The sequence below is a fragment of the Bufo bufo genome, chromosome 5 (assembly GCF_905171765.1).
Source record: "Bufo bufo chromosome 5, aBufBuf1.1, whole genome shotgun sequence".
NCBI lineage: Eukaryota > Metazoa > Chordata > Amphibia > Anura > Bufonidae > Bufo > Bufo bufo.
The window spans coordinates 224,119,968-224,141,571 of record NC_053393.1 but is presented as its reverse complement, the minus strand read 5'-3'; positions in this window follow the sequence as shown (position 1 = coordinate 224,141,571).

The window sequence follows — 21,604 nt, the reverse complement described above, 5'->3', positions numbered from 1 at the left end:
ATTTGTACTTCTTTTTATTTCTCTGTAAAGGAATAGTGGGTAATGGGTAGACAAATTAGCTCATTTTTGGATCTGTGGTAGAAAAAGTGAAAATAGCAACCCAAAAAATAAGTAGTGGGCAGATAACTTGCTTCTATAAGTGCCAGGTTTTGATCTCAGAATCAGTAGCAGCTGCTATGGGGCCCACAGTAGTAGAGTGGCCCAGGTCGTCAGTCCCTGGCCTCACTTTCCAGTACACACACAGTAATGATTGCTTGGTGTGTAATGGCAAGTGAGGCCCAGGTCATAATAGATGACAGACACAGCAGTTAGACTCAGGCCCAAAATTCAAGTCCAAGTCTGGCTGCTGTACCTGTCATCCATTATGGCCTGGGCCTTATTCGCTGGCCTGTGCTCTCTCCATCATGAAAGGTGTGATGAAGTGATATCATTCTGCGTGCTGGGGTGAGTAGGAGAGTTCACAGACCGGGGATCGTCCTCCAGACGGTGCACTCAACTTGTCATAAAAGGGTAGGAACAGCCACTCCCACCACTGTCTCTACCTACTTGTCGTCCTAAGTGACAGCTCACAACTGGAAGACAGTCCTTTTTCAGCTAAGTACAGGGGCCTAAACCAAAATGGGAAAAGAGGCAAAACCAGTACTGGAGCGGGATCCAAAATCAGATACAAATACACAGCAAAGCAAAACCAGGAGAAAATGTCAGAGACAAAGTCAGCAGACAAAGACGAGGTCACAACAAGCAGCGTCAAATACCAGGAGGTCACGTCAGAGGCAAAATGAGTCAATTTCAGAGAAACAGCTAAAGGTCAGTGATCCAGTATAGCAACACTCAACTAGCTAGTAAGGCTGAGAAAACCAATCACAGGCACCTGTGGCCAGCAAATGCCTGTTTAAAGAGTCCGCCTCAGGAAGCATGTGACGCCAGCACAGAGTATGATTGGTCAGGCATCTTGGATCCCTGATAGGTTAAGCAGCCCTGCTGTCAGCCATATTGTTCCCTGACTTGCTGCGGAGTGCAGACAGGAAAGTCTGTGACACTTCTGCTCAGCTCAGCAGTTGTGGGCATCACTATTGTGAAGGGGTCACTAAGGGAGAATTCTACTGTGAAGGTGATAATAAGGGGAGATAACTACTGTGTGAGGCACTAAGGAAGCATACTCCTGTCCAATAGCTAGTAAGAATCTTATTTGGGTATTTTGTTCATGACTGAATTGGGGGTTGTATGGTGATCGTCAGTGATCTTAAGGGGTTTGAGGAAGTTGTTGGCGGAGGGGGTTCAACACATTATATTTGGCAGATCCGTACTCCTCGTTTGCTCATTCAGTGCTACTGCAACGGCGGTCAGGTTTGTAGAATGATATTTGGACTAACATATAATAACATAAGAAAAAAATAAGGGGTTGGGTCAGCACAACCTGCCTGTAGGTGCAGATCGCTATGGCGAAATACATATACAAACGGAAAATGCAAATGCGATCGCACACTACATCCAGCACTCTGCCCTCCATGCTGGATGAGACATTGGTTTATATTTTGGCCAAAGCATAGTAAGCCACTCACCGCGTCAAGGCTGTCTCATGAGTGGTCCCTAACTCTTGTTCCTACCTGTTCATGGGCCATGACAGCCACACAAAATCCAGGGAATGCAGGTCAGCATGCAAGCCAAGTACACTTTGCTTGTAACCCCGTCCGGTGCCATTACAGCTTTCATCGGATCCAGGGATGCAAGTACCAACATGCATGCTGAACCCACCATATACTTCTCCTGGAGCCAAATGGCTAATGGTAGGTTCTATATAAGCAGACTCAGTTTTATACTGACTTTAAAACCAGCCTCAAGGACAGATTAACTGGTCAGGTGTGCAATGACTCCAAGGAGATCGCCACGCCTCCAATATATACTACAAAGAAAAAAATAAGGGGTTGGGTCAGCACAACCTGCCTGTAGGTGCAGATCGCTATGGCGAAATACATATACAAACGGAAAATGCAAATGCGATCGCACACTACATCCAGCACTCTGCCCTCCATGCTGGATGAGACATTGGTTTATATTTTGGCCAAAGCATAGTAAGCCACTCACCGCGTCAAGGCTGTCTCATGAGTGGTCCCTAACTCTTGTTCCTACCTGTTCATGGGCCATGACAGCCACTCAAAATCCAGGGAATGCAGGTCAGCATGCAAGCCAAGTACACTTTGCTTGTAACCCCGTCCGGTGCCATTACAGCTTTCATCGGATCCAGGGATGCAAGTACCAACATGCATGCTGAACCCACCATATACTTCTCCTGGAGCCAAATGGCTAATGGTAGGTTCTATATAAGCAGACTCAGTTTTATACTGACTTTAAAACCAGCCTCAAGGACAGATTAACTGGTCAGGTGTGCAATGACTCCAAGGAGATCGCCACGCCTCCAATATATACTACAAAGAAAAAAATAAGGGGTTGGGTCAGCACAACCTGCCTGTAGGTGCAGATCGCTATGGCGAAATACATATACAAACGGAAAATGCAAATGCGATCGCACACTACATCCAGCACTCTGCCCTCCATGCTGGATGAGACATTGGTTTATATTTTGGCCAAAGCATAGTAAGCCACTCACCGCGTCAAGGCTGTCTCATGAGTGGTCCCTAACTCTTGTTCCTACCTGTTCATGGGCCATGACAGCCACACAAAATCCAGGGAATGCAGGTCAGCATGCAAGCCAAGTACACTTTGCTTGTAACCCCGTCCGGTGCCATTACAGCTTTCATCGGATCCAGGGATGCAAGTACCAACATGCATGCTGAACCCACCATATACTTCTCCTGGAGCCAAATGGCTAATGGTAGGTTCTATATAAGCAGACTCAGTTTTATACTGACTTTAAAACCAGCCTCAAGGACAGATTAACTGGTCAGGTGTGCAATGACTCCAAGGAGATCGCCACGCCTCCAATATATACTACAAAGAAAAAAATAAGGGGTTGGGTCAGCACAACCTGCCTGTAGGTGCAGATCGCTATGGCGAAATACATATACAAACGGAAAATGCAAATGCGATCGCACACTACATCCAGCACTCTGCCCTCCATGCTGGATGAGACATTGGTTTATATTTTGGCCAAAGCATAGTAAGCCACTCACCGCGTCAAGGCTGTCTCATGAGTGGTCCCTAACTCTTGTTCCTACCTGTTCATGGGCCATGACAGCCACACAAAATCCAGGGAATGCAGGTCAGCATGCAAGCCAAGTACACTTTGCTTGTAACCCCGTCCGGTGCCATTACAGCTTTCATCGGATCCAGGGATGCAAGTACCAACATGCATGCTGAACCCACCATATACTTCTCCTGGAGCCAAATGGCTAATGGTAGGTTCTATATAAGCAGACTCAGTTTTATACTGACTTTAAAACCAGCCTCAAGGACAGATTAACTGGTCAGGTGTGCAATGACTCCAAGGAGATCGCCACGCCTCCAATATATACTACAAAGAAAAAAATAAGGGGTTGGGTCAGCACAACCTGCCTGTAGGTGCAGATCGCTATGGCGAAATACATATACAAACGGAAAATGCAAATGCGATCGCACACTACATCCAGCACTCTGCCCTCCATGCTGGATGAGACATTGGTTTATATTTTGGCCAAAGCATAGTAAGCCACTCACCGCGTCAAGGCTGTCTCATGAGTGGTCCCTAACTCTTGTTCCTACCTGTTCATGGGCCATGACAGCCACACAAAATCCAGGGAATGCAGGTCAGCATGCAAGCCAAGTACACTTTGCTTGTAACCCCGCCCGGTGCCATTACAGCTTTCATCGGATCCAGGGATGCAAGTACCAACATGCATGCTGAACCCACCATATACTTCTCCTGGAGCCAAATGGCTAATGGTAGGTTCTATATAAGCAGACTCAGTTTTATACTGACTTTAAAACCAGCCTCAAGGACAGATTAACTGGTCAGGTGTGCAATGACTCCAAGGAGATCGCCACGCCTCCAATATATACTACAAAGAAAAAAATAAGGGGTTGGGTCAGCACAACCTGCCTGTAGGTGCAGATCGCTATGGCGAAATACATATACAAACGGAAAATGCAAATGCGATCGCACACTACATCCAGCACTCTGCCCTCCATGCTGGATGAGACATTGGTTTATATTTTGGCCAAAGCATAGTAAGCCACTCACCGCGTCAAGGCTGTCTCATGAGTGGTCCCTAACTCTTGTTCCTACCTGTTCATGGGCCATGACAGCCACACAAAATCCAGGGAATGCAGGTCAGCATGCAAGCCAAGTACACTTTGCTTGTAACCCCGTCCGGTGCCATTACAGCTTTCATCGGATCCAGGGATGCAAGTACCAACATGCATGCTGAACCCACCATATACTTCTCCTGGAGCCAAATGGCTAATGGTAGGTTCTATATAAGCAGACTCAGTTTTATACTGACTTTAAAACCAGCCTCAAGGACAGATTAACTGGTCAGGTGTGCAATGACTCCAAGGAGATCGCCACGCCTCCAATATATACTACAAAGAAAAAAATAAGGGGTTGGGTCAGCACAACCTGCCTGTAGGTGCAGATCGCTATGGCGAAATACATATACAAACGGAAAATGCAAATGCGATCGCACACTACATCCAGCACACTGCCCTCCATGCTGGATGAGACATTGGTTTATATTTTGGCCAAAGCATAGTAAGCCACTCACCGCGTCAAGGCTGTCTCATGAGTGGTCCCTAACTCTTGTTCCTACCTGTTCATGGGCCATGACAGCCACACAAAATCCAGGGAATGCAGGTCAGCATGCAAGCCAAGTACACTTTGCTTGTAACCCCGTCCGGTGCCATTACAGCTTTCATCGGATCCAGGGATGCAAGTACCAACATGCATGCTGAACCCACCATATACTTCTCCTGGAGCCAAATGGCTAATGGTAGGTTCTATATAAGCAGACTCAGTTTTATACTGACTTTAAAACCAGCCTCAAGGACAGATTAACTGGTCAGGTGTGCAATGACTCCAAGGAGATCGCCACGCCTCCAATATATACTACAAAGAAAAAAAGAAAAAAATAAGGGGTTGGGTCAGCACAACCTGCCTGTAGGTGCAGATCGCTATGACGAAATACATATACAAACGGAAAATGCAAATGCGATCGCACACTACATCCAGCACTCTGCCCTCCATGCTGGATGAGACATTGGTTTATATTTTGGCCAAAGCATAGTAAGCCACTCACCGCGTCAAGGCTGTCTCATGAGTGGTCCCTAACTCTTGTTCCTACCTGTTCATGGGCCATGACAGCCACACAAAATCCAGGGAATGCAGGTCAGCATGCAAGCCAAGTACACTTTGCTTGTAACCCCGTCCGGTGCCATTACAGCTTTCATCGGATCCAGGGATGCAAGTACCAACATGCATGCTGAACCCACCATATACTTCTCCTGGAGCCAAATGGCTAATGGTAGGTTCTATATAAGCAGACTCAGTTTTATACTGACTATAGAACCTACCATTAGCCATTTGGCTTCAGGAGAAGTATATGGTGGGTTCAGCATGCATGTTGGTACTTGCATCCCTGGATCCGATGAAAGCTGTTATGGCACCGGACGGGGTTACAAGCAAAGTGTACTTGGCTTGCATGCTGACCTGCATTCCCTGGATTTTGTGTGGCTGTCATGGCCCATGAACAGGTAGGAACAAGAGTTAGGGACCACTCATGAGACAGCCTTGACGCGGTGAGTGGCTTACTATGCTTTGGCCAAAATATAAACCAATGTCTCATCCAGCATGGAGGGCAGAGTGCTGGATGTAGTGTGCGATCGCATTTGCATTTTCCGTTTGTATATGTATTTCGCCATAGCGATCTGCACCTACAGGCAGGTTGTGCTGACCCAACCCCTTATTTTTTTCTTTGTAGTATATATTGGAGGCGTGGCGATCTCCTTGGAGTCATTGCACACCTGACCAGTTAATCTGTCCTTGAGGCTGGTTTTAAAGTCAGTATAAAACTGAGTCTGCTTATATAGAACCTACCATTAGCCATTTGGCTCCAGGAGAAGTATATGGTGGGTTCAGCATGCATGTTGGTACTTGCATCCCTGGATCCGATGAAAGCTGTAATGGCACCGGACGGGGTTACAAGCAAAGTGTACTTGGCTTGCATGCTGACCTGCATTCCCTGGATTTTGTGTGGCTGTCATGGCCCATGAACAGGTAGGAACAAGAGTTAGGGACCACTCATGAGACAGCCTTGACGCGGTGAGTGGCTTACTATGCTTTGGCCAAAATATAAACCAATGTCTCATCCAGCATGGAGTGCAGAGTGCTGGATGTAGTGTGCGATCGCATTTGCATTTTCCGTTTGTATATGTATTTCGCCATAGCGATCTGCACCTACAGGCAGGTTGTGCTGACCCAACCCCTTATTTTTTTCTTTGTAGTATATATTGGAGGCGTGGCGATCTCCTTGGAGTCATTGCACACCTGACCAGTTAATCTGTCCTTGAGGCTGGTTTTAAAGTCAGTATAAAACTGAGTCTGCTTATATAGAACCTACCATTAGCCATTTGGCTCCAGGAGAAGTATATGGTGGGTTCAGCATGCATGTTGGTACTTGCATCCCTGGATCCGATGAAAGCTGTAATGGCACCGGACGGGGTTACAAGCAAAGTGTACTTGGCTTGCATGCTGACCTGCATTCCCTGGATTTTGTGTGGCTGTCATGGCCCATGAACAGGTAGGAACAAGAGTTAGGGACCACTCATGAGACAGCCTTGACGCGGTGAGTGGCTTACTATGCTTTGGCCAAAATATAAACCAATGTCTCATCCAGCATGGAGTGCAGAGTGCTGGATGTAGTGTGCGATCGCATTTGCATTTTCCGTTTGTATATGTATTTCGCCATAGCGATCTGCACCTACAGGCAGGTTGTGCTGACCCAACCCCTTATTTTTTTCTTTGTAGTATATATTGGAGGCGTGGCGATCTCCTTGGAGTCATTGCACACCTGACCAGTTAATCTGTCCTTGAGGCTGGTTTTAAAGTCAGTATAAAACTGAGTCTGCTTATATAGAACCTACCATTAGCCATTTGGCTCCAGGAGAAGTATATGGTGGGTTCAGCATGCATGTTGGTACTTGCATCCCTGGATCCGATGAAAGCTGTAATGGCACCGGACGGGGTTACAAGCAAAGTGTACTTGGCTTGCATGCTGACCTGCATTCCCTGGATTTTGTGTGGCTGTCATGGCCCATGAACAGGTAGGAACAAGAGTTAGGGACCACTCATGAGACAGCCTTGACGCGGTGAGTGGCTTACTATGCTTTGGCCAAAATATAAACCAATGTCTCATCCAGCATGGAGGGCAGAGTGCTGGATGTAGTGTGCGATCGCATTTGCATTTTCCGTTTGTATATGTATTTCGCCATAGCGATCTGCACCTACAGGCAGGTTGTGCTGACCCAACCCCTTATTTTTTTCTTTGTAGTATATATTGGAGGCGTGGCGATCTCCTTGGAGTCATTGCACACCTGACCAGTTAATCTGTCCTTGAGGCTGGTTTTAAAGTCAGTATAAAACTGAGTCTGCTTATATAGAACCTACCATTAGCCATTTGGCTCCAGGAGAAGTATATGGTGGGTTCAGCATGCATGTTGGTACTTGCATCCCTGGATCCGATGAAAGCTGTAATGGCACCGGACGGGGTTACAAGCAAAGTGTACTTGGCTTGCATGCTGACCTGCATTCCCTGGATTTTGTGTGGCTGTCATGGCCCATGAACAGGTAGGAACAAGAGTTAGGGACCACTCATGAGACAGCCTTGACGCGGTGAGTGGCTTACTATGCTTTGGCCAAAATATAAACCAATGTCTCATCCAGCATGGAGGGCAGAGTGCTGGATGTAGTGTGCGATCGCATTTGCATTTTCCGTTTGTATATGTATTTCGCCATAGCGATCTGCACCTACAGGCAGGTTGTGCTGACCCAACCCCTTATTTTTTTCTTTGTAGTATATATTGGAGGCGTGGCGATCTCCTTGGAGTCATTGCACACCTGACCAGTTAATCTGTCCTTGAGGCTGGTTTTAAAGTCAGTATAAAACTGAGTCTGCTTATATAGAACCTACCATTAGCCATTTGGCTCCAGGAGAAGTATATGGTGGGTTCAGCATGCATGTTGGTACTTGCATCCCTGGATCCGATGAAAGCTGTAATGGCACCGGACGGGGTTACAAGCAAAGTGTACTTGGCTTGCATGCTGACCTGCATTCCCTGGATTTTGTGTGGCTGTCATGGCCCATGAACAGGTAGGAACAAGAGTTAGGGACCACTCATGAGACAGCCTTGACGCGGTGAGTGGCTTACTATGCTTTGGCCAAAATATAAACCAATGTCTCATCCAGCATGGAGGGCAGAGTGCTGGATGTAGTGTGCGATCGCATTTGCATTTTCCGTTTGTATATGTATTTCGCCATAGCGATCTGCACCTACAGGCAGGTTGTGCTGACCCAACCCCTTATTTTTTTCTTTGTAGTATATATTGGAGGCGTGGCGATCTCCTTGGAGTCATTGCACACCTGACCAGTTAATCTGTCCTTGAGGCTGGTTTTAAAGTCAGTATAAAACTGAGTCTGCTTATATAGAACCTACCATTAGCCATTTGGCTCCAGGAGAAGTATATGGTGGGTTCAGCATGCATGTTGGTACTTGCATCCCTGGATCCGATGAAAGCTGTAATGGCACCGGACGGGGTTACAAGCAAAGTGTACTTGGCTTGCATGCTGACCTGCATTCCCTGGATTTTGTGTGGCTGTCATGGCCCATGAACAGGTAGGAACAAGAGTTAGGGACCACTCATGAGACAGCCTTGACGCGGTGAGTGGCTTACTATGCTTTGGCCAAAATATAAACCAATGTCTCATCCAGCATGGAGGGCAGAGTGCTGGATGTAGTGTGCGATCGCATTTGCATTTTCCGTTTGTATATGTATTTCGCCATAGCGATCTGCACCTACAGGCAGGTTGTGCTGACCCAACCCCTTATTTTTTTCTTTGTAGTATATATTGGAGGCGTGGCGATCTCCTTGGAGTCATTGCACACCTGACCAGTTAATCTGTCCTTGAGGCTGGTTTTAAAGTCAGTATAAAACTGAGTCTGCTTATATAGAACCTACCATTAGCCATTTGGCTCCAGGAGAAGTATATGGTGGGTTCAGCATGCATGTTGGTACTTGCATCCCTGGATCCGATGAAAGCTGTAATGGCACCGGACGGGGTTACAAGCAAAGTGTACTTGGCTTGCATGCTGACCTGCATTCCCTGGATTTTGTGTGGTTGTCATGGCCCATGAACAGGTAGGAACAAGAGTTAGGGACCACTCATGAGACAGCCTTGACGCGGTGAGTGGCTTACTATGCTTTGGCCAAAATATAAACCAATGTCTCATCCAGCATGGAGGGCAGAGTGCTGGATGTAGTGTGCGATCGCATTTGCATTTTCCGTTTGTATATGTATTTCGCCATAGCGATCTGCACCTACAGGCAGGTTGTGCTGACCCAACCCCTTATTTTTTTCTTTGTAGTATATATTGGAGGCGTGGCGATCTCCTTGGAGTCATTGCACACCTGACCAGTTAATCTGTCCTTGAGGCTGGTTTTAAAGTCAGTATAAAACTGAGTCTGCTTATATAGAACCTACCATTAGCCATTTGGCTCCAGGAGAAGTATATGGTGGGTTCAGCATGCATGTTGGTACTTGCATCCCTGGATCCGATGAAAGCTGTAATGGCACCGGACGGGGTTACAAGCAAAGTGTACTTGGCTTGCATGCTGACCTGCATTCCCTGGATTTTGTGTGGCTGTCATGGCCCATGAACAGGTAGGAACAAGAGTTAGGGACCACTCATGAGACAGCCTTGACGCGGTGAGTGGCTTACTATGCTTTGGCCAAAATATAAACCAATGTCTCATCCAGCATGGAGGGCAGAGTGCTGGATGTAGTGTGCGATCGCATTTGCATTTTCCGTTTGTATATGTATTTCGCCATAGCGATCTGCACCTACAGGCAGGTTGTGCTGACCCAACCCCTTATTTTTTTCTTTGTAGTATATATTGGAGGCGTGGCGATCTCCTTGGAGTCATTGCACACCTGACCAGTTAATCTGTCCTTGAGGCTGGTTTTAAAGTCAGTATAAAACTGAGTCTGCTTATATAGAACCTACCATTAGCCATTTGGCTCCAGGAGAAGTATATGGTGGGTTCAGCATGCATGTTGGTACTTGCATCCCTGGATCCGATGAAAGCTGTAATGGCACCGGACGGGGTTACAAGCAAAGTGTACTTGGCTTGCATGCTGACCTGCATTCCCTGGATTTTGTGTGGCTGTCATGGCCCATGAACAGGTAGGAACAAGAGTTAGGGACCACTCATGAGACAGCCTTGACGCGGTGAGTGGCTTACTATGCTTTGGCCAAAATATAAACCAATGTCTCATCCAGCATGGAGGGCAGAGTGCTGGATGTAGTGTGCGATCGCATTTGCATTTTCCGTTTGTATATGTATTTCGCCATAGCGATCTGCACCTACAGGCAGGTTGTGCTGACCCAACCCCTTATTTTTTTCTTTGTAGTATATATTGGAGGCGTGGCGATCTCCTTGGAGTCATTGCACACCTGACCAGTTAATCTGTCCTTGAGGCTGGTTTTAAAGTCAGTATAAAACTGAGTCTGCTTATATAGAACCTACCATTAGCCATTTGGCTCCAGGAGAAGTATATGGTGGGTTCAGCATGCATGTTGGTACTTGCATCCCTGGATCCGATGAAAGCTGTAATGGCACCGGACGGGGTTACAAGCAAAGTGTACTTGGCTTGCATGCTGACCTGCATTCCCTGGAATTTGTGTGGCTGTCATGGCCCATGAACAGGTAGGAACAAGAGTTAGGGACCACTCATGAGACAGCCTTGACGCGGTGAGTGGCTTACTATGCTTTGGCCAAAATATAAACCAATGTCTCATCCAGCATGGAGGGCAGAGTGCTGGATGTAGTGTGCGATCGCATTTGCATTTTCCGTTTGTATATGTATTTCGCCATAGCGATCTGCACCTACAGGCAGGTTGTGCTGACCCAACCCCTTATTTTTTTCTTTGTAGTATATATTGGAGGCGTGGCGATCTCCTTGGAGTCATTGCACACCTGACCAGTTAATCTGTCCTTGAGGCTGGTTTTAAAGTCAGTATAAAACTGAGTCTGCTTATATAGAACCTACCATTAGCCATTTGGCTCCAGGAGAAGTATATGGTGGGTTCAGCATGCATGTTGGTACTTGCATCCCTGGATCCGATGAAAGCTGTAATGGCACCGGACGGGGTTACAAGCAAAGTGTACTTGGCTTGCATGCTGACCTGCATTCCCTGGATTTTGTGTGGCTGTCATGGCCCATGAACAGGTAGGAACAAGAGTTAGGGACCACTCATGAGACAGCCTTGACGCGGTGAGTGGCTTACTATGCTTTGGCCAAAATATAAACCAATGTCTCATCCAGCATGGAGGGCAGAGTGCTGGATGTAGTGTGCGATCGCATTTGCATTTTCCGTTTGTATATGTATTTCGCCATAGCGATCTGCACCTACAGGCAGGTTGTGCTGACCCAACCCCTTATTTTTTTCTTTGTAGTATATATTGGAGGCGTGGCGATCTCCTTGGAGTCATTGCACACCTGACCAGTTAATCTGTCCTTGAGGCTGGTTTTAAAGTCAGTATAAAACTGAGTCTGCTTATATAGAACCTACCATTAGCCATTTGGCTCCAGGAGAAGTATATGGTGGGTTCAGCATGCATGTTGGTACTTGCATCCCTGGATCCGATGAAAGCTGTAATGGCACCGGACGGGGTTACAAGCAAAGTGTACTTGGCTTGCATGCTGACCTGCATTCCCTGGATTTTGTGTGGCTGTCCTGGCCCATGAACAGGTAGGAACAAGAGTTAGGGACCACTCATGAGACAGCCTTGACGCGGTGAGTGGCTTACTATGCTTTGGCCAAAATATAAACCAATGTCTCATCCAGCATGGAGGGCAGAGTGCTGGATGTAGTGTGCGATCGCATTTGCATTTTCCGTTTGTATATGTATTTCGCCATAGCGATCTGCACCTACAGGCAGGTTGTGCTGACCCAACCCCTTATTTTTTTCTTTGTAGTATATATTGGAGGCGTGGCGATCTCCTTGGAGTCATTGCACACCTGACCAGTTAATCTGTCCTTGAGGCTGGTTTTAAAGTCAGTATAAAACTGAGTCTGCTTATATAGAACCTACCATTAGCCATTTGGCTCCAGGAGAAGTATATGGTGGGTTCAGCATGCATGTTGGTACTTGCATCCCTGGATCCGATGAAAGCTGTAATGGCACCGGACGGGGTTACAAGCAAAGTGTACTTGGCTTGCATGCTGACCTGCATTCCCTGGATTTTGTGTGGCTGTCATGGCCCATGAACAGGTAGGAACAAGAGTTAGGGACCACTCATGAGACAGCCTTGACGCGGTGAGTGGCTTACTATGCTTTGGCCAAAATATAAACCAATGTCTCATCCAGCATGGAGGGCAGAGTGCTGGATGTAGTGTGCGATCGCATTTGCATTTTCCGTTTGTATATGTATTTCGCCATAGCGATCTGCACCTACAGGCAGGTTGTGCTGACCCAACCCCTTATTTTTTTCTTTGTAGTATATATTGGAGGCGTGGCGATCTCCTTGGAGTCATTGCACACCTGACCAGTTAATCTGTCCTTGAGGCTGGTTTTAAAGTCAGTATAAAACTGAGTCTGCTTATATAGAACCTACCATTAGCCATTTGGCTCCAGGAGAAGTATATGGTGGGTTCAGCATGCATGTTGGTACTTTCATCCCTGGATCCGATGAAAGCTGTAATGGCACCGGACGGGGTTACAAGCAAAGTGTACTTGGCTTGCATGCTGACCTGCATTCCCTGGATTTTGTGTGGCTGTCATGGCCCATGAACAGGTAGGAACAAGAGTTAGGGACCACTCATGAGACAGCCTTGACGCGGTGAGTGGCTTACTATGCTTTGGCCAAAATATAAACCAATGTCTCATCCAGCATGGAGGGCAGAGTGCTGGATGTAGTGTGCGATCGCATTTGCATTTTCCGTTTGAATATGTATTTCGCCATAGCGATCTGCACCTACAGGCAGGTTGTGCTGACCCAACCCCTTATTTTTTTCTTTGTAGTATATATTGGAGGCGTGGCGATCTCCTTGGAGTCATTGCACACCTGACCAGTTAATATGTCCTTGAGGCTGGTTTTAAAGTCAGTATAAAACTGAGTCTGCTTATATAGAACCTACCATTAGCCATTTGGCTCCAGGAGAAGTATATGGTGGGTTCAGCATGCATGTTGGTACTTGCATCCCTGGATCCGATGAAAGCTGTAATGGCACCGGACGGGGTTACAAGCAAAGTGTACTTGGCTTGCATGCTGACCTGCATTCCCTGGATTTTGTGTGGCTGTCATGGCCCATGAACAGGTAGGAACAAGAGTTAGGGACCACTCATGAGACAGCCTTGACGCGGTGAGTGGCTTACTATGCTTTGGCCAAAATATAAACCAATGTCTCATCCAGCATGGAGTGCAGAGTGCTGGATGTAGTGTGCGATCGCATTTGCATTTTCCGTTTGTATATGTATTTCGCCATAGCGATCTGCACCTACAGGCAGGTTGTGCTGACCCAACCCCTTATTTTTTTCTTTGTAGTATATATTGGAGGCGTGGCGATCTCCTTGGAGTCATTGCACACCTGACCAGTTAATCTGTCCTTGAGGCTGGTTTTAAAGTCAGTATAAAACTGAGTCTGCTTATATAGAACCTACCATTAGCCATTTGGCTCCAGGAGAAGTATATGGTGGGTTCAGCATGCATGTTGGTACTTGCATCCCTGGATCCGATGAAAGCTGTAATGGCACCGGACGGGGTTACAAGCAAAGTGTACTTGGCTTGCATGCTGACCTGCATTCCCTGGATTTTGTGTGGCTGTCATGGCCCATGAACAGGTAGGAACAAGAGTTAGGGACCACTCATGAGACAGCCTTGACGCGGTGAGTGGCTTACTATGCTTTGGCCAAAATATAAACCAATGTCTCATCCAGCATGGAGGGCAGAGTGCTGGATGTAGTGTGCGATCGCATTTGCATTTTCCGTTTGTATATGTATTTCGCCATAGCGATCTGCACCTACAGGCAGGTTGTGCTGACCCAACCCCTTATTTTTTTCTTTGTAGTATATATTGGAGGCGTGGCGATCTCCTTGGAGTCATTGCACACCTGACCAGTTAATCTGTCCTTGAGGCTGGTTTTAAAGTCAGTATAAAACTGAGTCTGCTTATATAGAACCTACCATTAGCCATTTGGCTCCAGGAGAAGTATATGGTGGGTTCAGCATGCATGTTGGTACTTGCATCCCTGGATCCGATGAAAGCTGTAATGGCACCGGACGGGGTTACAAGCAAAGTGTACTTGGCTTGCATGCTGACCTGCATTCCCTGGATTTTGTGTGGCTGTCATGGCCCATGAACAGGTAGGAACAAGAGTTAGGGACCACTCATGAGACAGCCTTGACGCGGTGAGTGGCTTACTATGCTTTGGCCAAAATATAAACCAATGTCTCATCCAGCATGGAGGGCAGAGTGCTGGATGTAGTGTGCGATCGCATTTGCATTTTCCGTTTGTATATGTATTTCGCCATAGCGATCTGCACCTACAGGCAGGTTGTGCTGACCCAACCCCTTATTTTTTTCTTTGTAGTATATATTGGAGGCGTGGCGATCTCCTTGGAGTCATTGCACACCTGACCAGTTAATCTGTCCTTGAGGCTGGTTTTAAAGTCAGTATAAAACTGAGTCTGCTTATATAGAACCTACCATTAGCCATTTGGCTCCAGGAGAAGTATATGGTGGGTTCAGCATGCATGTTGGTACTTGCATCCCTGGATCCGATGAAAGCTGTAATGGCACCGGACGGGGTTACAAGCAAAGTGTACTTGGCTTGCATGCTGACCTGCATTCCCTGGATTTTGTGTGGCTGTCATGGCCCATGAACAGGTAGGAACAAGAGTTAGGGACCACTCATGAGACAGCCTTGACGCGGTGAGTGGCTTACTATGCTTTGGCCAAAATATAAACCAATGTCTCATCCAGCATGGAGGGCAGAGTGCTGGATGTAGTGTGCGATCGCATTTGCATTTTCCGTTTGTATATGTATTTCGCCATAGCGATCTGCACCTACAGGCAGGTTGTGCTGACCCAACCCCTTATTTTTTTCTTTGTAGTATATATTGGAGGCGTGGCGATCTCCTTGGAGTCATTGCACACCTGACCAGTTAATCTGTCCTTGAGGCTGGTTTTAAAGTCAGTATAAAACTGAGTCTGCTTATATAGAACCTACCATTAGCCATTTGGCTCCAGGAGAAGTATATGGTGGGTTCAGCATGCATGTTGGTACTTTCATCCCTGGATCCGATGAAAGCTGTAATGGCACCGGACGGGGTTACAAGCAAAGTGTACTTGGCTTGCATGCTGACCTGCATTCCCTGGATTTTGTGTGGCTGTCATGGCCCATGAACAGGTAGGAACAAGAGTTAGGGACCACTCATGAGACAGCCTTGACGCGGTGAGTGGCTTACTATGCTTTGGCCAAAATATAAACCAATGTCTCATCCAGCATGGAGGGCAGAGTGCTGGATGTAGTGTGCGATCGCATTTGCATTTTCCGTTTGAATATGTATTTCGCCATAGCGATCTGCACCTACAGGCAGGTTGTGCTGACCCAACCCCTTATTTTTTTCTTTGTAGTATATATTGGAGGCGTGGCGATCTCCTTGGAGTCATTGCACACCTGACCAGTTAATCTGTCCTTGAGGCTGGTTTTAAAGTCAGTATAAAACTGAGTCTGCTTATATAGAACCTACCATTAGCCATTTGGCTCCAGGAGAAGTATATGGTGGGTTCAGCATGCATGTTGGTACTTGCATCCCTGGATCCGATGAAAGCTGTAATGGCACCGGACGGGGTTACAAGCAAAGTGTACTTGGCTTGCATGCTGACCTGCATTCCCTGGATTTTGTGTGGCTGTCATGGCCCATGAACAGGTAGGAACAAGAGTTAGGGACCACTCATGAGACAGCCTTGACGCGGTGAGTGGCTTACTATGCTTTGGCCAAAATATAAACCAATGTCTCATCCAGCATGGAGGGCAGAGTGCTGGATGTAGTGTGCGATCGCATTTGCATTTTCCGTTTGTATATGTATTTCGCCATAGCGATCTGCACCTACAGGCAGGTTGTGCTGACCCAACCCCTTATTTTTTTCTTTGTAGTATATATTGGAGGCGTGGCGATCTCCTTGGAGTCATTGCACACCTGACCAGTTAATCTGTCCTTGAGGCTGGTTTTAAAGTCAGTATAAAACTGAGTCTGCTTATATAGAACCTACCATTAGCCATTTGGCTCCAGGAGAAGTATATGGTGGGTTCAGCATGCATGTTGGTACTTGCATCCCTGGATCCGATGAAAGCTGTAATGGCACCGGACGGGGTTACAAGCAAAGTGTACTTGGCTTGCATGCTGACCTGCATTCCCTGGATTTTGTGTGGCTGTCATGGCCCATGAACAGGTAGGAACAAGAGTTAGGGACCACTCATGAGACAGCCTTGACGCGGTGAGTGGCTTACTATGCTTTGGCCAAAATATAAACCAATGTCTCATCCAGCATGGAGGGCAGAGTGCTGGATATAATAACATAAAGCTAGACTGGATGTCGTAATCATAATAGCAATAAACTCATTAATAAAATCTACCATGCATAGTGCTTGCTTATAAGATTACTGACCAGTTTAGTAAACTGCTAGTTAATGATGAAGTGTGTAATTAGAGATCAAATATCGCTGCTGACTGTTAAAGAATCACGGGGGCTTTAGGGTCCATTCACACGTCCGTTTTTTCTTTCCTGATCTGTTCCGTTTTTTCTGGAACAGATCTGGACCAGATCTGGATCCATTCATTTTCAATGGGTCCTGGAAAAAAACGGACAGCACAATGTGTGCTGTCCGTTTCCGTTGTTCCGTTCCGCATGTCCGTTTAAATATAAAACATGTCCTATTCTTTTCCTGAAAAATCGGATCCTGGTACAATACAAAGTCAATGGATCCGCAAAAAACGGATGACATACGGATGTCATTCCATATGTCATCCGTTTTATACGAATCCGTTCCTGGAAATTACATTTAATATTTTTTTTATTTTTTTTAAAGAAATCCAAACAACTTTATTTGCTTATTGAAATTTATACATGTTTCCGTTTTTTGCGGATCCGCAAAAAACGGATGACATACGGATGACATACGGAAACATTTTCAGGAACAACGGATCCGCAAAAAACGGACAGAAAATCGGATTATAGAAAAATACTGACGTGTGAATGTAGCCTTAGTAAGACATAAGGTAAGATATAATATATTGGAGTGGCTTGTTTTTTTCCTGCCTTAGTTGAAACATTGTTTAGTCTTTGGCAGACTCAAATAGTATGCCGTCCGCCAATGGTCTGAAATTCATGTCTGAGTTTGCAAATGTTCCTCTCACTTCTTTGAAGTTACTTCCATGACTGAATTGGTGCTTCCTATCCTTGGTTTCCACAATAAATAATCTGCTGAACACGTGTCTCAAAAAAAAAAATATATTGTCTAATAGCAAATTTTCTTTTTTCTTAATCTATTTCTTATATCACTAACCTTTGTTTTCTAGACAGAAATTCAATCCAGATATAATAAATAAGATCGAGTCACTGATGCAAGATGAACATAGTATTCTAGCCCAGGGAAAGTTTGTTCTCAGCTAAACCTTTTCTCATGCCTCAGGAATACAAAGAACATGGCATCCTCTCATTTATAGATAATCACAGGTCTTCAGGAGAAGAGACCACGACAGGTCATGTGTTTGCTATTATACTTTGCTTTAGTAAAATCAAAACATTTGCTAATATTCAATCCTAAATGACATAACTGCATCTTCCTACAGAGGCTGTATAGAGATGTAACTGTCTAACTTAATAAGGATTTATTTGATGACTGCTTTATTAAAGTGACAGAAGCATTTTCAGATATTTGGATTAGTCAACTTCCTTGTACAGTGGTAAAATATGAGTTACGTTATTGATATGCCATAGGTACAGATGAAAAACAGCGAAATAAAGCAACAAGTCATACAAATGCATATACTACAGGGTGGCCCACGAAAAAGTAGTCGCCTCCAGCGATAATATGACAAGATGAACGAGCAAGAGGATTGTTTTCTTTTATTTACCCACAAGTCACAAAAGATGCTGAAAGTGGTCCCTGTTCCGGTCTATGCATCTTTGGGCACATCGGATTATGTTGGCTAATACGGCCTGCAGCTCTTCAGCAGTGTTGCTGCAGATAGTGTTTTGATGTTTTCCTTGTGTTCTTCCAGGGAATGTTGATTGTTGTTTTAAATTTCCTCACAGATAAAAATCGAATGAGACAAGTCTGGGAAATGTGGTGGCCATAACTCCTTGCTCACAAATCGCCATGAACAGTTCATGAATTTGCGCCAGTTAGTTCCATGAAGGGTGGCATGTTGCCCCATCTTGTTATAAAAAGCAGGGCATTTTTTCTTCTGGTGTTAGTTGCTTGTAAAACTGTTTAAAGATGTCCAGGTAAATTGCGGTATTCACAGTTGATTTGAAGAAAATTGGGCTCACTATTTGTGTTCCTGACACTGCACACCAACAACCGCCAATTTTCTTGTCGTGAAGTGTGTTTCGTGAGTCAAATGGGAATTTTCAGCGGACCAGTACCTCGGATTCTGGGAATTTACGTGACCTGATAAATAGGGATGAGCGAACCTGAACTGTGGTGTCCGTGACACGGACCCGAACCCGAACATTTTCGTAAAAGTCCGGGTTCGGTGTTCGGCGCTTTCTTGGCGCTTTTTGAAAGGCTGCAAAGCAGCCAATCAACAAGCGTCATACTACTTGCCCCAAGAGGCCATCACAGCCATGCCTACAATTGGCATGGCTGTGATTGTCCAGTGCAGTATGTGACCCAGCCTCTATATAAGCTTGGGTCACGTAGCGCTGCACGTCACTCTGCTGTTACAAGTGTAGGGAGAGGTTGCTGCTGCGACGTTAGGGCGAGATTAGGCAGTGATTAACTCCTCCAAAACACTTAAGACAGTGATCGATCTACAGCTGTGGATCATTGAACTGCTGCTATTCAATTGCTCACTGTTTTTAGGCTGCCCAGAGCGTTTTTCAGTCACTTTTTTCTGGGGTGATCGGCGGCCATTTTGTGGCTTGTGGTGCGCCAGCACAAGCTGCCACCAAGTCCATTTAACCATCAATAGTGTGGTTATTTTTTGGCTATATCCTACATCAGGGGCAAGCTGCCACCAAGTCCATTTAACCATCAATAGTGTGGTTATTTAAATCTATCCCTAAAAGGGTATATTAGATTCAAGGTGCTGATAGGGTCATTCTCAATAACTTCACACACACGCTACTGTGCAATTCCAAGTCTAATTCTGTGTGTAAACGTATACCTGTCACCCAGCGCCTAAAAAATAGGCCTCAAATTTATATTTATCCAAATCTGTCATTATTGCTTTAGCTGGTCAAGTTATTTAGTGTCCGTCAAAGCACAGTTTTTGTTCTGGGTTGAAATACAATTCCCAATTTTGCAATTCTCTAAATTAGTGGTTTCTGCTGTATCAGGCCTACTTTAAATCTATCCCTAAAAGGGTATATAAGATTCAAGGTGCAGATTGGGTTATTCTCAATAACTTCACACACACGCTACTGTGCAATTCCAAGTCTAATTCTGTGTGTAAACGTATACCTGTCACCCAGCGCCTAAAAAATAGGCCTCAAATTTATATTCATCCAAATCTGTCATTATTGCTTTAGCTGGTCAAGTTATTTAGTGTCCGTCAAAGCACAGTTTTTGTTCTGGGTTGAAATACAATTCCCAATTTTGCAATTCTCTAAATTAGTGGTTTCTGCTGTATCAGGCCTACTTTAAATCTATCCCTAAAAGGGTATATAAGATTCAAGGTGCAGATAGGGTTATTCTCAATAACTTCACACACACGCTACTGTGCAATTCCAAGTCTAATTCTGTCCGTAAACGTAAACCTGTCATCCAGCGCCTAAATACTAGGCCTCAAATTTATATTCAGCTAAATCTGTCGTTACTGCTGTGCCTTTATTAGTGTAATATGGTACCTAAATAGATAGCCAGATAGTGTTAGGTGTCTGTAAAAAAAGGCCTGAATTTGAATTCAATACATTGGGCCAAATAATATTTTTCTTATTGTGGTGAATGGTAACAATGAGGAAAACATCTAGTAAGGGACGCGGACGCGGACATGGTCGTGGTGGTGTTAGTGGACCCTCTGGTGCTGGGAGAGGACGTGGCCGTCCTGCCACAGCCACACTTCCTAGTGTACCAACTACCTCAGGTCCCAGTAGCTGCCAGAATTTACAGGGATATTTGGTGGGGCCCAATGCCGTTCTAAGGATGGTAAGGCCTGAGCAGGTACAGGCATTAGTCAATTGGGTGGCCGACAGTGGATCCAGCACGTTCACATTATCTCCCACCCAGTCTTCTGCAGAAAGCGCACAGATGGCGCATGAAAACCAAGCCCATCAGTCTGTCACATCACCCCCATGCATATCAGGGAAACTGTCTGAGCCTCAAGTTATGCAGCAGTCTCTTATGCTGTTTGAAGACTCTGCTGGCAGGGTTTCCCAAGGGCATCCACCTAGCCCTTCCCCAGCGGTGGAAGACATAGAATGCACTAACGCACAGCCACTTATGTTTCCTAATGATGAGGACATGGGAATACCACATCAGCACGTCTCTGATTATGACGAAATACAGGTTCCAACTGCTGCGTCTTTCTGCAGTGTGCAGACTGAACAGGAGGTCAGGGATGAAGACGATGCAGGGGACGATAAGGTCCTAGACCCCACATGGAATGAAAGTCGTGCCACTGACTTTCACAGTTCGGAGGAAGAGGCAGTGGTGAGACCGAGCCAACAGCGTAGCAAAAGACAAAGAGGGAGCAGTGGGCAAAAGCAGAACACCCGCCGCCAAGAGACTCCGCCTGCTACTGACCGCCGCCATCTGGGACCGAGCACCCCAAAGGCAGCTTCAAGGAGTTCCCTGGCATGGCACTTCTTCAAACAATGTGCTGACGACAAGACCCGAGTGGTTTGCATGCTGTGCCATCAGAGCCTGAAGCGAGGCATTAACGTTCTGAACCTTAGCACAACCTGCATGACCAGGCACCTGCATGCAAAGCATGAACTGCAGTGGAGTAAACACCTTAAAAACAAGGAAGTCACTCAGGCTCCCCCTGCTACCTCTTCTGCTGCTGCCGCCTCGGCCTCTTCTGCTGCTGCCGCCGCCTCGGCCTCTTCCTCCGCCTCTGGAGGAACGTTGGCACCTGCCGCCCAGCAAACATGGGATGTACCACCAACACCACCACCTGCGTCACCAAGCATCTCAACCATGTCACACGGCAGCGTTCAG